Raw genomic sequence first — 15,610 nt, 5'->3', positions numbered from 1 at the left:
CTTTAAGACTCATGACTAGGTTAGGTCATGGTTCGATATTTTCTAGTTACGATGGGGTCGTCGGTACGCATCTCATTAGTAACTCCATGACTAGCTGTATTGAATAATTGTATTAAATTTAAAGCCTAATTTTTAATCGAATAAAAAAGTTTTTCCTCAGGCGATTTGGCTAATTTGTTGTCTTAACATTCTCTAAACTGCAATGCAATTGTCACAAGTGTTTCATGGGACATCACAACAATGATCAATGCCACGTTTTTTTTTTTTTATTTTTTTTATGAGCCGAGCCGGTCAAAATGATTAAATGACTCCATACTATACAAGAATATCAGTTTTGTCTATCTGAATTGTTTTGTCAAACAGTGAGCTATTTAGAGGTAAAAGTTTACTGGGAAAAGTCAACATTGTAGTACATCGAAAAAGAACATGCAGTACATTTTTTTTTTTTTTTTTTTTTTGTATTTTTGTATGTGTTACATATAAACAGAAAATTCACATTTGCATGTTGCACTCTCCGGTGTCACCCAGATGAAGATGGTTTCCATTTTGAGTCTGGATCCTCGCTAGGTTTTTTCCTTACATTGTCTCGGGAAGTTTTTCCTCACCACTGTCACCTCTGGCTTGCTCGTTAGGGATAAATATAAATTGTAAAAAAAAAATATATATTTTTTTATATTCCTGTGAAGCCGCTTTGTTAAAATTTCTATTATTTAAATCGCATTAGAAATAAAATTGAATTGAATTTCAATTCTTACATGCAAAGTCATATATAGTGAACAGAAAATTGCCCCATTTGTCGTTTGCCAGTTTAGCAGACATCACAAACATTCCATGTCATGGATCGTTATGGAATATACATGAATGTCTGAAATGGATCATTTTACATGTAATAAATCATGCAATAAAAAAAAAAATTTAGAAGTTGTGATTATTTTTTGACAGTCATTAGACAAAAACCTCCTGAGGTAAAGCATCAACATACAGAATCAGAATTACAGTATACTGTTTAATGGCTGTGATTTACTGCAAAATATAGATTTATGCTAATAATCGTTTGCCTTTCTGGTCAAGCTTACATAAATAAATCAGCACAATGGAAAAATTCCTTCATGGTTGCAGACTCTATAAGCATCTGATATGTTCCACAACCCACTATGAGTCAGCTCACAACTGGTAACTCTGCTGATAAAGTGTGAAACTGAGAAACTTTTTAACAAATAACACTGTAACCTGGGACCTTTCCCTCATACACTTCAGCCCACAACACCTTCATAAAAAATACAGTATATCACTACCAGCGCAATAGAATCCCCTGCCTACGCCATGTGCAATTCCCATGTCTGACACTGTAGGAGCTATGATGCAAGGTTTTTTTTCAGACCTACAACCAGACATGTGGCAGGATATCCTGAGGGAAGAGTTTGTCACCAGCTTGTTTCTCAGCCACATCCTGAACGTCTCGAGGTGATGGACTCTGACCCGTGGATGAACCTAGCGAACGGAGCCCGGGGCCTCCACAGAATAGACATAATTCTAAACACATTTAACCTTGTCCACTGACTATTTGATGACAAAAGGAAAATGATTTGCTCCAGATTTGTGCTTCTAGATATGCTTCCAAATATAACTGTTTTTTCCTTGAAGTCGAGTCACAAGGAATTTTATCTTCCTGTTTCGTCTAAATGAATTCTGTGATTATGATCTGCCAGGTCGCCTCAGAGCACCAGAGACCCCGGTTATGTCCTGACCTTGTGTTGCTGTCTGCATGGAATTGTGTTTGTCCTCCTTAAGCCTGTGAAGTTTTCCTCTAGATTCTGTGTTTTCCTTCTATCTTCCAAAATCATCCAGGTGAGTAGACTTGCTATACTAAATTGCCTCTAGGTGTGAATAGTGATAGGGCTGGCATGCATTCCTTCTCATGCTCAGTATTCCCAGGATAGGCCCCTGATCCACTATGACACTGACCAAGATAATGCAGATAAATAAATCTGATAATACTTCAATGATTTCAACTTTTCCACAGCCAAAGATGGCATCAAAAACTCCCTAGGACTCCACCCACCTCCTGACTGCCAGAGTCTCCAAGACGGAAAAAAAACCCTAATTAACTCCTTCAGACAAATCCTCTTGTCTCAAAAAAGTAAGTAAACAAACCACCCACAATAAAGCAGCTCTGTACATTTTAATAAATCGATGGGCTAATCACCGGAGGCTCTGCATGCATGCCACGAGAACGTCCCTGTTCCTTTGAGGTTAATTTAATTATGTTCCTACTCTAAAGGCCCTCTGCCACACAGGAATCAGGCGCAACTGATTATTATTTCACCCGTCACTGTGTCTTCGGGTTGCAATGCATAATATCTGAACAATTTAATGAGAATTACCAGTGTAGCAGGCAAATGATGTCCACAAAGGAAGGATGCTACCTGCTGCTGAAGTTTCCCAGCTCAGTATTATCCATCTGAAATAAAAGAACAAGGAACAACTACATGCATAGCTGATTTTTTTTTTGTAAGTGAAACAAAAGCATTAATCGCTGCCAATTATTGAGATGTTTTCAAAGGAAGTAAGCTGTTATTATCTTACTACAGAATTTTTCGCTGGTGATTGAAATTATTTTTGAGTCACACAACAAACACATACTACAGTATATGCATACAACAAACAGGCTTGCGATGTTACATACTGTACCTGACAGTCAGAGGTGGGCAATAATGAGCTGGTACATTCACTACAGTAATTGTATTTAAATACATTTCTAATAAATTTGGTAAATGAGGTTCCCTTCTGGGGGGGCACGGTGGCTTAGTGGTTAGCACGTTCGCCTCACACCTCCAGGGTCGGGGTTCGATTCCCACCTCCGCCTTGTGTGTGTGGAGTTTGCATGTTCTCCCCGTGCCTCGGGGGTTTCCTCCGGGTACTCCGGTTTCCTCCCCTGGTCCAAAGACATGCATGGTAGGTAGGTATATGACAATAATATGTTTCTTATGACAATAAATCTACTGACTGTTGATTGTTGAAGTGCTGAAACCAGCTCATAAAACATAAGAAGGTGAAACTTCCCAAGTGGACACTCACTCACTTTCTACTGCTTATCCGAACTACCTCGGGTCACGGGGAGCCTGTGCCTATCTCAGGCGTCATCGGGCATCAAGGCAGGATACACCCTGGACGGAGTGCCAACCCATCGCAGGGCACACACACACACTCTCATTCACTCACACAATCACACACTACGGACAATTTTCCAGAGATGCCAATCAACCTACCATGCATGTCTTTGGACCGGGGGAGGAAACCGGAGTACCCGGAGGAAACCCCAGAGGCACGGGGAGAACATGCAAACTCCACACACACAAGGTGGAGGCGGGAATCGAACCCCCAACCCTGGAGGTGTGAGGCGAACATGCTAACCACTAAGCCACCATGACCCCCTGTAGGCTATACTTCAACCAAAATGAATTAATTTAAAAAAGTAACGGACAAACGCACCATATAGTAACGGTAATGGAGTTACTTTATTTAAAAAGTAACATGTTAGAGTATTAGTTACTGTCAAAAGTAACTGCGTTACAGTAACACGTTAATGCCCAACACTGGGTATAGGTGACACAAAGCTCAGAAACCATCTTGACCGTCTTTGACTGTGTTTTAGCAGCTTGTCTATGATTTTTCGTTAGTGACAGGGAATTGAATATAAAATCTTTTTTTTTTATCTATGTAAAATTCTCAGCATGAAAGTCTGTACATGAAGAAGACCTGCCTTTTGACTTTCCCCATCAGGCCTTCATGAACCACATGGCTTACCTGATCTTCTGGAGTGCAGCAGCTGAGTGTTGAGCTCTCCCCTGCTGTGCCTCCTAAACCTGCCATATAACACACACACACACACACACACAAACACACACACACACACCCACCACCACCACTGGATCCTTTAGCTTACAACTCTGAATATTTTGGCCTGCAATCGTTCTCTTCCCTTGACATCCAACACCAGCAGCTGCTGCCTGCTTTTCTAAGCTTTCAGCAGTGGGAATCATAGCTTTTTTGTCCCATTCAGTTGTCCATTCCAACCACATGAGTTGCAACAGCAGCATTATCACCACACACACTCACAAACACACACACACATACACACACACACATTCACATAGTGTATACGTACATAAATTCCTTTTTTCTTCCAGTTAGTGTTGTGTGAACAGTGTATCCCCAGGGCTTGGATACCATTCTGCGTATCATTTTTGCATCAATTTGTGCAAAAGTTGTATGTATCTCAACATACTCAAATTGTTCTTCTTCTGAAGTCATTTACACATTTCTCATTCCTTACTCCGTGCCGTTAGAGCGACGATCCTTTAGCTGCTCAAAATCACAATTACATATAACAAACAAACTACATTTTAATTTTCTGAATTTGTATAAAATTAGGGGGCACGGTGGCTTAGTGGTTAGCACGTTCGCCTCACACCTCCAGGGTTGGGGGTTCGATTCCTGCCTCCACCTTGTGTGTGTGGAGTTTGCATGTTCTCCCCGTGCCTCGGGGGTTTCCTCTGGGTACTCCGGTTTCCTCCCCCGGTCCAAAGACATGCATGGTAGGTTGATTGGCATCTCTGGAAAATTGTCTGTAGTGTGTAAATGAGAGTGTGTGTGTGTGTGTGTGCACCCTGCGATGGGTTGGCACGCCGTCCAGGGTGTATCCTGCCTTGATGCCTGATGACGCCTGAGATAGGCACAGGCTCCCCGTGACCCGAGGTAGTTCGGATAAGCGGTAGAAAATGAGTGAGTGAGTGAGTGTATAAAATTAAATATTCAATATATTCTGTAACGTATATCCAGGTTTAATATACATTCCTTATGTGAAGGTTTTAAAATTCTTATATTGTACATACACTGGTAATTTAATGCTCTGAAACCTTTTCAAACCCTTTTAGCTCATCACTTATTTACTTATTTGCTACAGTATGTTAGCCTTGACTTTGCCTCCGGTGCCCACATGTGCGCATATCTACATTTCTGCATCTCACAAGTAAAACCTGTATCAATATTTCACAGAAAGGGCTCCACACCTACATTTGACTGGCAGTGAATATCATCAATAATTCAAATTACTGGTGCGATTTGTTGAGAACGGCTTAAGTGAAAATGGCAGAATGGCAAACGTCCATCCATCAATTTTGCAGTACTACAGAATAATATTTTGTTGGATTTCTGAGGATCAGGATTGGTGTTATCATTATAAGAAGGTCCTCAGTGGATCAGATTCTTTTTAGTGGAGCTCAATTATTGTTTAATCTTCTTTGTTTTTCAAGACGGTACTGCCATCACACTTGACTAATAAAAGTGAAAAAAAAGTGAAAAATAAAGGAGAACAATTACATTTATGGCATTTGGCAGACGACCTTTTCCAGAGCAATTCTACAAATATTTTATCAAACAGTTTATACAACTGAGCAATTGGGGGTTTAAGGGCCTTGATAAGGAGCCCAGTAGTGGCAGCTTGTTGGTCCTGGGATTTAAACTCACAACCTTCCAATCATTGCTCCAACACCTTAACTACTAGGCTACCATAAAAACAAACAAACAAACAAACAAACAAACAAAAAAACAAAAAAGTCATTTAACACATTTAACACCAAACATATTAACACCAAAACAAGGGTGAGTTTGCTGTCCAGGGATCTGAAAATTTGATTTTATGAAATTTGACTGTATAGAATGTTTAAAGTATATTGATAACCTTAAACATTTTTAACAAGTTATTGATCTTTAACTAGACAGATAACACTGTCATGAAGGTAATATTTGGTAAAATTTCTGATCATACTGTACACTTTTTAAATCTCTCTCTCTCTCTCTCTCTCTCTCTCTCTCTCTCTCTCTCTCTCTCTCTCTCACACACACACACACACACACACACACACACACACACACACACACACACACACACACACACACATACTGTACACACACTTTCTATCTATCTATCCAGCTTAGTCAATACAACAATTTGGAAACTCATAAAAAAGTTACGTACTACCAACTAGACACCCAACAGGTCAGCCAAGGAAAGTAAAAAAAGAAATAAAAAAAAATAAATAATTATATATATATATATATATATATATATATACCCAAATAAGCAGTAGAAGATGGATGAATGGATGAATGGAGATATATATACTTTTATATTATATATTTTTACTTTCCTTGGCTGATAAATATATTTTTAAATTTTTTTAATGTTATTTATTTATTTATTTATTTATTTATTTATTTATTTATTTATTTATTTATATGTTTGTTTGTTTGTTTGTTTTTGTGAAAGAGCACATTATTCCATTATAAGCCTGTGCACAGGCTCAATTAACAAAACATAAAACACACATTAAGCGTTAAATTCCCAGCTGCTCATGTGTCATGTGTGTGAATTCTCCCTGGTCATAATTGCTACCTTTGTGTTCACCATACCCACATAGGAAGTGTTCTACTTATTCAACAAAAACCAAGAAACATTACCACAGCTGAGCTCTGTTTGTGTGAGGAGGAAATCTGTCTGTGCAAATTATCCTTCAGGGTAGGGAAGGACGATGCCTGAAAAAAATGGAAAAAAATATATATAGAAGCTGAGCGATGGGATTGAGACATATTTGTGGTAAACCACAGTGAGGAAGTAACCACAGTTCAGCTCATTATTAAAGCACTTCTCATAATCAAACTCCACGACAGGATTCTTTGGATAGGAAGTGGAGGATTATCTGCCACTCTCCTTCCCCTCCTCCTTCTCTCATTCTCTCTTTTCTGGTTTTTCTCTCTCTCCAAAGAATAGTCTTGCTAATCCCAGCTACAGTTGGAAAAACAGATTTAATACCTTTTTAAACCAAAGCAAATAAGGCTGATATGATAGCAGATGAGATTACAGTCATGTATGCCTTTGTTTATTGTTCACTCCAAAGCCATGTAGAATAAAAACACAGCTGGTGGGCTTTTGAGAAAAAAAAGGAGAAAGAAAAGGTGCAGGTAAGCCTGAATGTCTGAACTGACAGGAAATGCAGCCTGTGGAACATCCTGTCTGTGTAGGTTTGTGTAGGAAACACGGGTAGATGGGTGGGAGGAAAAAAACAGACAGCAATGCGTCCATAGGAGAGGTGTGTTATCTGTCAGACAGACTAATCCTCCCCATCAAGACTTCATGACAGGACTGCCATGCTCACTGACACAGCAGTCTAAACTTTCTGCCCAAACTTGCAGGTGATATAAAAGCAAGCTCTTGCAAACCTCAGCAGAGTTTACGCTGTCATAACAAAGCAGGAAACGAGTTACGGCTGAACAAGACTTCAGGTCAGCCCGAACAACACACAGCCACATTTCCCAAATACAACTACATTTCACTTTTGTAAAGATAAAAAATTAAGATGTACAAGGAAATATAGAATGAATTATAAACGAATATAAATACGAATATAAATTCTGGGCAGAAATTAAATTTAAACAAGTAAATTAAATATTATTTAGTGATTTAATGATTGTAACACGTTATACTCTATAGCAAAACTCTACAGTTAGCATTTTATGTGCATGTCCATTTTATTCCTCTTACACTTAAAATGATTTTTTTTTACACCGTAATGAAATTTGCATACATTAAATTGAACAAAAATGAGTCAAAAATATGTTAAACAATCCCAATCTTATATTTTCTGCAAACTTTTTTTTCCTACCAGCTGCATTTGACTCTTATTACGAGTTATAGTAAGTTATACATTTTTTTAGCATAAAATTTGCAAATAAACAAACTGTCGTTAACTAGCATCCATGCTAATGGCATGATGAGATTAATTGCATTTCAAGGTTAATGTTTACTTTACGTTTGAGTATTAATGCTAATAATTTGTTTATAATTTATCTATATTTTTGTTTATTTATATATTTTTTCATTTGTTTATCTGTCTATAATTTGACCCATAGTGTAGTGATCACTTCCGTTAATATTACAACATGAATGAAATTAAAGAACCAAGTTTTGTTTATCCTGTGAGCTTCAAGAAATCTAGATTTACATTTACATTTACATTTACAGCATTTGGCAGACGCCCTTATCCAGAGCTAGTTGAAGTGTTTCCTGAATAAGTAGGTCTTCAACCGCCGGTTGAAAATAGCCAGTGACTCAGCTGTCCGGACCTCTAGGGGAAGTTCGTTCCACCACCTCGGTGCCAGTACAGAGAAGAGTCTTGTAGTATACTTGTCTCTTACCCTGAGAGATGGTGGAACCAGTCGAGCAGTGCTGGTAGATCGGAGGGTGCGGGTTGCAGTGCGAGGAGTGATGAGGGCTTTGAGGTAAGAGGGAGCTGGTCCATTTTTGGCTTTGTAGGCCAGCATCAGTGTTTTGAATCTGATGCGTGCAGCTACCGGAAGCCAGTGGAGGGATCGCAGCAGCGGGGTGGTATGCGAGAACTTTGGCAGGTTGAAAACAAGCCGGGAAGCTGCATTTTGGATCATTTGCAGAGGACGGATTGCGTTCATAGGTAGACCTGCCAGCAGTGCATTGCAGTAATCCAGTCTAGAAATGGTTTACCAATAGATAATGGTTTAGTGGTATATTTCACATTAAAAAGGTAATTGGGTTGAGTGAATGATGTTGGACATGAAAATGCAAGTATAAGTATAATAGATGACCATGGAAATCAATGTTATAGGGATTCATGCTTTAATGAGTGAATATTGTTTTTTTTAAGATAATGATAATTTAAAGGTTATGCTTTAAATTCAGTTTGAACCAGATGTTAGCCACAATTTCTTCTCAGTCGTGCCCACAACAATACACCCTTACTTCTCTTTCTACCTCTACCGATTAAACGTTGTCCTTAAGGTCATGCCGACCAATTAGTTCATGTCGACCATACAACCGGCCAACGTCAAGTTGCGTCCCAAGTTGTGTATGTATGCTCATGATTCTGCATACAAAGAAAGAGAGAGCATGCACTTGGGCTTCCGTAGTTTGTGTCGACAAGCAGAAAAGAAAAGAAAACAAACAGGGTTTTATGTTGTTATTATTTTCTGTGCAGGATTAATCTCTCATTTAAAGTGCTTAATGAAGAAGTGGGTCTTTAGTCCTTATTTATTTATACAATTATGACTCAGCTGTATGGACAGCTAGTGGAAATTCCTTCCATTACATCAGTGCCAATACAGAAATGAGTCTTGATTACTCGTGGAATAGCATGTTGAAATTATCCTTAACCAAGACAATAATCCATAACAAAAGAAAATCAATAGGAAATTAGTTGGGCCTTGCAAAATGTGTCCAGATGATACAAAAGAGGTTGGAAGCAGTTGCCTTTAGAAGAAGAAGCCTTTATTTTTTTTTTACCTATACTGTACATTACAGCACAGTGAAATTCTTTCTTCTTTAGTCTATTTGGATGAAGTTGGGGTCAGAGCACAGGGTCAGCCATGATACAGCATCCCTGCAGTACAGCAGGCATTAAGGGCCTTGCTCGGGTGCCCAACAGTGGCACTGGAGGCTTTACTGTATCTCCGACCTATCAATCAACAAGTCAAAGCCTTAACCACATGATCTACATTTACATTAAATGAATGCCTAAATGTATGGGTATATAACAAAAACATATCCTAATTGACCAGTTGTCTTATCCATGTTAGACCATTAGCTGCTATGAAGTAGCATCTCGTTACTCCAGTTTATGCCAGTTTATGAACTCCTGTCGTACATCAGCTGACAGGGAGATGAATTGTGGAATCGCTAAGTGAATAAATTCATTAATACATTAATACAATTAATACATCATCTAAATGATAAATCTAGATCTTATTGATAGATGTTAGACATAAAATGTAATCTATTTTTAAACTTTACAATTTTTATTCTGTTTTTATGCCTTTGTAAAAGCTGTTTTGAGACAATGGCAATTGTTAAAAGTGCTGTACAAATAAATGTCATTTAATTTGATTTTAATTTATAGCAATATTCAATACATTGACTTTTATATTGGTCACAGTCTCGGTAGATCCCGGTATGACAGGGCATTCACTCAGCATGGGACACAAGCCTATTTCTGGACAGTGGAAAGAAACTAGAGAACCAAGAGGTAACCACACAGAGAGTAATCTGAGCTCAGGTTCGAACCCAGAACACGGGAAGTGTGAGAAAGTAATGCCCAATGCACAAGCCAAAATAGACAAAAACAAAAATAGTATTGCTATAAAGTCTGTATTTGTATTAAAATATAAATTTAAGGCTTGATTTAGAATCAAAATGATTTGTCGATCGGAAAAAAAAAAAGATTTCAAGATCGAAAGGAGCAAAAATATCTGCACATATATTTAATGTATTAGTGATTTATATTATAAGATGTTTTATTTGTTGCCATTTTTTGCAGACTAAACACTAGTATATACAATGAATGGATCTATTATCTCCCATTTGTGTAAAATCACAAAACTGCTTAAGACTATAGAACATATGATGAAATTTTGGCCGTAATTCAAAGGTAAGATTTGAACTGAGGTTATTATTATTGCATGCTCAGCGGTTTGCATAATGATGTTTCAATAAAGTGTTTATTGTTCAATTACTGCTAATTTTATAGTAGCTATATAGTAATACAATTATTTATTAATAAAGTCTAAAATGTACAAAATAAAGCTTTTTAAATGGTTGAATTGATTGATTGATTGATTGATTGATTGATTGATTGATTGATTCATTCTTCTTCTTCTTCTTCTTCTTCTTCTTCTTCTTCTTCTTCTTCTTCTTCTTCTTCTTTTTCCTCCAGAATAAGATTTCTTCCCCTTCTCGTCTCTGAGCTTGGCCTACAGCAGAGCTACTGTCTGTCTCTCCTCAAGCACTTTATTTATCTTTTGTCGCTCAGCCTATATGAATGATTGCTATCATATACGCTGCTTATTTTTGTATAAACATTTCCAAGCTGAAATGAAAGTCTCAGTCAGTGCCTGCCTGCCAGGTTCTCACTGGGTGGTCCTGCAACATGCCGGCTTTGTATGTTATGTTTATCAAGAGGGCATGAGAAATGACTTCCCCTGAGACTCGAGCTGTCTTTGCGCAGGGAACACTCAAGTGTGTCTGACAGGTCACCATGGGGCAAATTCAATCATCACTGCCTGATTGGCATGCCAGGAAATAAGCAATCAGGTCCCTCCTTTTTTTACGTAATTGTGGGGGGGGGAGAAAGAAGTTGCTGAGATGTCTTTTCTTTTTAGCGTTAGCTCTTTCTTAAAAGAAGCATACAGTATTTTATAAACTGAGCAAATTAGATGCTTGATTTGAGTGATACAGATCCTCATTTCCTGTGCCTTACCAGCATCGGAAACAGAAACTCCAGTGTTTTGTTCCGTTGATAATTTCCTGGACCAAAATTAAACAGGTCAGAAACAAATCTGAAATGGAGTTGAAGGTTGTTGAAGAACGGCTGCTGGGTCTCAGGGGTCCTTCATGCTTTCATCATGCCCTGCTTTCAGCACACTGTATATTTTCTTTTCCCAGCTGGACTAAGGAGAGGTGGAGTTTGAGGAAAAGGCCAGGTTCCCCTGGAGGAAATGTGGTTAGATCAGCTGTTGCCATGGACAACGGCCCTTTCACAATGTCCAAGACAACGTCGGATGTAAAGGGGGATGCTGGGAAGCCATAACCTCCGGCCGGAAGGGTCTGGACAGGGTGGTGCACGGAGGCAGCGCAGACTTCTCCTCCCCCTTCCTCCCTACTCTCCCCACTCTCCACACCTCCATCAGAGATGGTGCATTTTGCTGGTGTGCTGACGGCTTCACACCCTAACACTGTGTGGCCTGACAAATGAGGGTCTGCAGAGGCCAAAGGGTCGAGCTTCAGGGCCCATTTAGCACAGAGTTATGGTCTAATTATGTAAATAAAATGTCACAGAGTTTGTTTGACTGGGAGATGGTTACCATTAAGGATAAGCCATGAAACACCTCTGATTGTGAAATAAAAAGTGTTTCCAGAAGTTGCTGCTGGTGTTTTATTGCATGAAAGAAATATGAAATAAATGATTCGAAATTTTCTAGTACCACGGTTGCAGCTTGGCTGGCAGGTTGCCATGGATTCTGCTAGAGACAGACTCAAGTTCGGGGTATTTTATTTTACGTTTTCAACACACTTAAACAACGACTATGTAGTATAAACACAAACATTAACTAGACAAGCATGGTGTAGGAGCATGGCATGGGTGTAAAATACAACGTCACAACTCACAACAGATGCAGAAAGTGCTATACAACTGTGACTTATGTGTTCGTGATCATGTGACTTCGGGGTCATGTGACACCTGGAAATAGAGGCGCAGTTGAGTTCTCAATCCTGGTTGGTCAGAAAATGATTCTTTTTCAGTAAGAGTGACTCTGATTGTAGTGCCGGCTGTAATTTAAATGACATGTTAATGGTAATGTGCACATTTAATTCATACATTAATATGAATTTATTTAATACATTAATACATATTCATATAGTGAAAGCTCATTCCTGGGGACTTGTATAGTAAACTTACAAAAAAATCTTGCTATATTTTCTATAAGAATATTATGTTTATGGTAGGATTCTCTAGTGCCATATAAATAGGAAAAGCCTTTGAGACAGAGAAGTTTTTTGCTTTTCCTGGTAAAGCAAGTTGCGTCTTTGTCTCTTATTTTTTCTTATTAACTTTGAGAGACAGAAAAGAAAGGAGGCTTGTGAGAGAGCCACTGTTTATTGCTTTTATTAGTGATAACAATAAATGATTAGAAAAAGTACCAAAAATACTAAAGTATAATAATTATTGTCCCATTATTGTGGTAAAATAGGAATGATCCATTTAAATATAATAATAATAATAATAATAATAATAATAATAATAATAATAATAATAATAATAATAATGGTATCTATCAATATTTAATTTAATTTAATGTAATATAATTTAATTTAAATTAATTTAATTTAATTTAATTTAAATAAAATTAAAGTAATGTAATTTAATTTAATTTAATTTAATTTAATTTAATTTAATTTAATTTAATTTAATTTAATTTACTTTTATTTATTTATTTATTTATTTATTTATTTATTTATTTATTTATTTATTTATTTATTTTTTATTTATATTATCTGCAGTCTCCTGATTACTTGATAATTCACCTATTGAAATACACTGAGTGTTTATTTATTTATTTATTTATTCTTTTATTATTCAGCAAAAAAATAAAAACCTTAATTTAAACCATTGGCAAATGTCTGTTGTACAGTATGTATGAACAGCTGTTATTGTGACCTGAGAACAGAAACTTATTACAGTTGTAATAAAAAAGTACTTAGTTGTTATTTTCTCTTAATATTTCATTTTTTCAAGACATCATGCCATTATTTTAACTTACTATATTCAATATTCAGCTGATTTCAATATACGATGTCAATATTTTGACGAGATATCTCATTATTTTGATTTAGCAACTTATTACGTAAAGTTACAACAATGTTCTGATTAATATCTCATTGCCTTGTGGATTATCTGCCTTGTGGATTCATTTTATATTTCAGCGCACTTTGTTAGGTTTTATATAACATGAACTTGTGGAAGTAAGAAAAAAAAATCCGAATAGGTGCCTAAAATTCTATTGTCTCGCAAACCTTCTGTTGGATTCCCTGCTGGCCCAATCCTTGCAGACTCAGTGCTATTTATCAATAAAGAATATCAATAAAGAATACATCACAGTCTGAAATTAAATGATTTCATTAGTGAGATGAAAGGATTGAGGCTAAGCATCATTTACCTTTGGGTGATGAGAATACGATCCTTCATGTCCTCAGTATGAGTTCTTTTTTTTCTCTCTCCCAGCATTGCACGTGTCCAATGATGAATACGATAAGGCTAATGTGTTAGGCGAGAAACGCTTGAAAAATGGTTTAAAATTCTCTTCAGGGCCTCGGCCATCAGCTTTTATCGCTGTCGTGTTTACATTCATTAGCACTTGTCTGAAATGTGTCTTGTCCTCTTCTCCTCTCCATTTTGAGTCTTCGCTTGGCTCTTCTTATCCATTTAAGACTGGTGATTCTGCAAACAGATGCTATCAAGCAGTGAAAATGTTTTGTCTGCTTTCCATTAGCAAGACAAATGCTGTCTTCAAGACTTTACACGTCAGCAGGCAAGAGAGCGTGACACGGCCAGACGGAGACAAGCATGCAGAGTTGTACTTTCAGGCCTTTTTAGTCACAACTGAAAAATAAGCACAAGCAAAAGCTATTCCGAGAAACACTTATCAGTTTTTCTCAGCTAGTCAGGCTGTAATGGAATGCCACTATCTGTACCTGTATTTGCTTAGTAATTTTCTACCTGTATTTGTTCAGTTTGAAGTAGGCATTTCTATGTGCAAAATATAAATGTGCAGAACATAACGTTATTCAACTCTGGCACTTTTACAGATTCTTAAGTTCATAATTGGAAGGAATAAGTAGCTAGGGATTTTTTTTTAAAAAAAAAACAACATCATTCCCAATTCAATGACCAGTTTAAATTCAGGGTCAAAAATGGAACTTAAAATAAAACAAAATAAATAAAATAGAAATACAGACTGTACAGAAAATATTATAAATAAAAAGAAATAATAAAAATAAAATAATAAAAAATTATATATAAATATAAATAAAATATTTAAATATAAATATATATATAAAAACAAATTAATACAGTACAGTGACTGATGATATATGAATACAGAGATATCAACTGAAGTCAAATCAAGTCAGAAAGCATTTATTGTCATTTTAACCATATATAGCTGACGCTGTATATAGTGAAATGAAACAGCGTTTCTCCAGGAGCATGGCGCTACATAAAACAACACATAGCTAAGGATTTAAAGTAACTACATAAAGCCACATGAAGTGCATCGTGTGTAACCTAATGCATATAATATGACTGCTTATGAATAAAGTACATATATGTGCAGTGTGTGTGCAGTTTTAAAGTATATATGCAAAGTATGCTGTGCAAAAAGTCCAGTTGAGGTAGTGACAGTTGTGAAAAAAGTCTAGAAACTCTAGACGCTGTCCTGGTTGTAAGTATGAATCTATCTGTGTTTGTCTTCATGGAGCTCAAGCACTTAGAGAGAAGAGCCCAATATTAAAACTGGCACCTAAAAAAATGCTGTATCATGCTGTATATCCTTTAGGTTTAGACTTTTAACCTTCTAGAAAGATTTGAACATTTGAATGGACATGCTATCAGTCAAACTGGGGTCTTTTTTAAAAGAAGGATAGAGAATGTTCATTTAAAAACAATATACAGCATGCAAAATGAATGAACATGTTAAATCTATGCACCAAACATGGTCTTCCTGGGTTAGATGGAGTGCTGACTTTATTAATAAAATCCAAATTATAGAAATTTGGTGGTAATAAAGTCCTGACTGAACTAGTGTTTCTTCTGTTCATATACTGTACATATCTATTCAGATCGCATGATCCTTTCATTCCGGATAATATATTCGTATTAGGTTGCGTTCCAAATTTCCAAGTTTAGTTTTATAAGGTTATGAGTATAAACAGACTGAAATTAGGAACATCTACCCAAAAGTTCCTGTA

The 15,610-nt window shown here is 36.8% G+C and overlaps 1 long non-coding RNA gene across 1 annotated transcript; it reads right to left on the bottom strand.

Moving 5' to 3' along the window:
- Window positions 1-512: 512 nt before the first annotated feature.
- On the bottom strand, window positions 513-14,195 carry LOC132845548 (uncharacterized). Its single transcript, XR_009648437.1, has 3 exons — window positions 13,801-14,195; window positions 6,523-6,597; window positions 513-2,461 (listed from the first exon to the last, which is right to left on the bottom strand). It is a non-coding gene; the product is annotated as an uncharacterized LOC132845548 (long non-coding RNA).
- Between the last annotated feature and the right edge of the window lie 1,415 nt (window positions 14,196-15,610).

This window comes from Tachysurus vachellii, chromosome 5 (assembly GCF_030014155.1).
Source record: "Tachysurus vachellii isolate PV-2020 chromosome 5, HZAU_Pvac_v1, whole genome shotgun sequence".
NCBI classification, from domain to species: Eukaryota; Metazoa; Chordata; class Actinopteri; order Siluriformes; family Bagridae; genus Tachysurus; species Tachysurus vachellii.
Note: the sequence above shows the minus strand (reverse complement) of the source record. Positions and strands in the feature narration are given on the sequence as shown.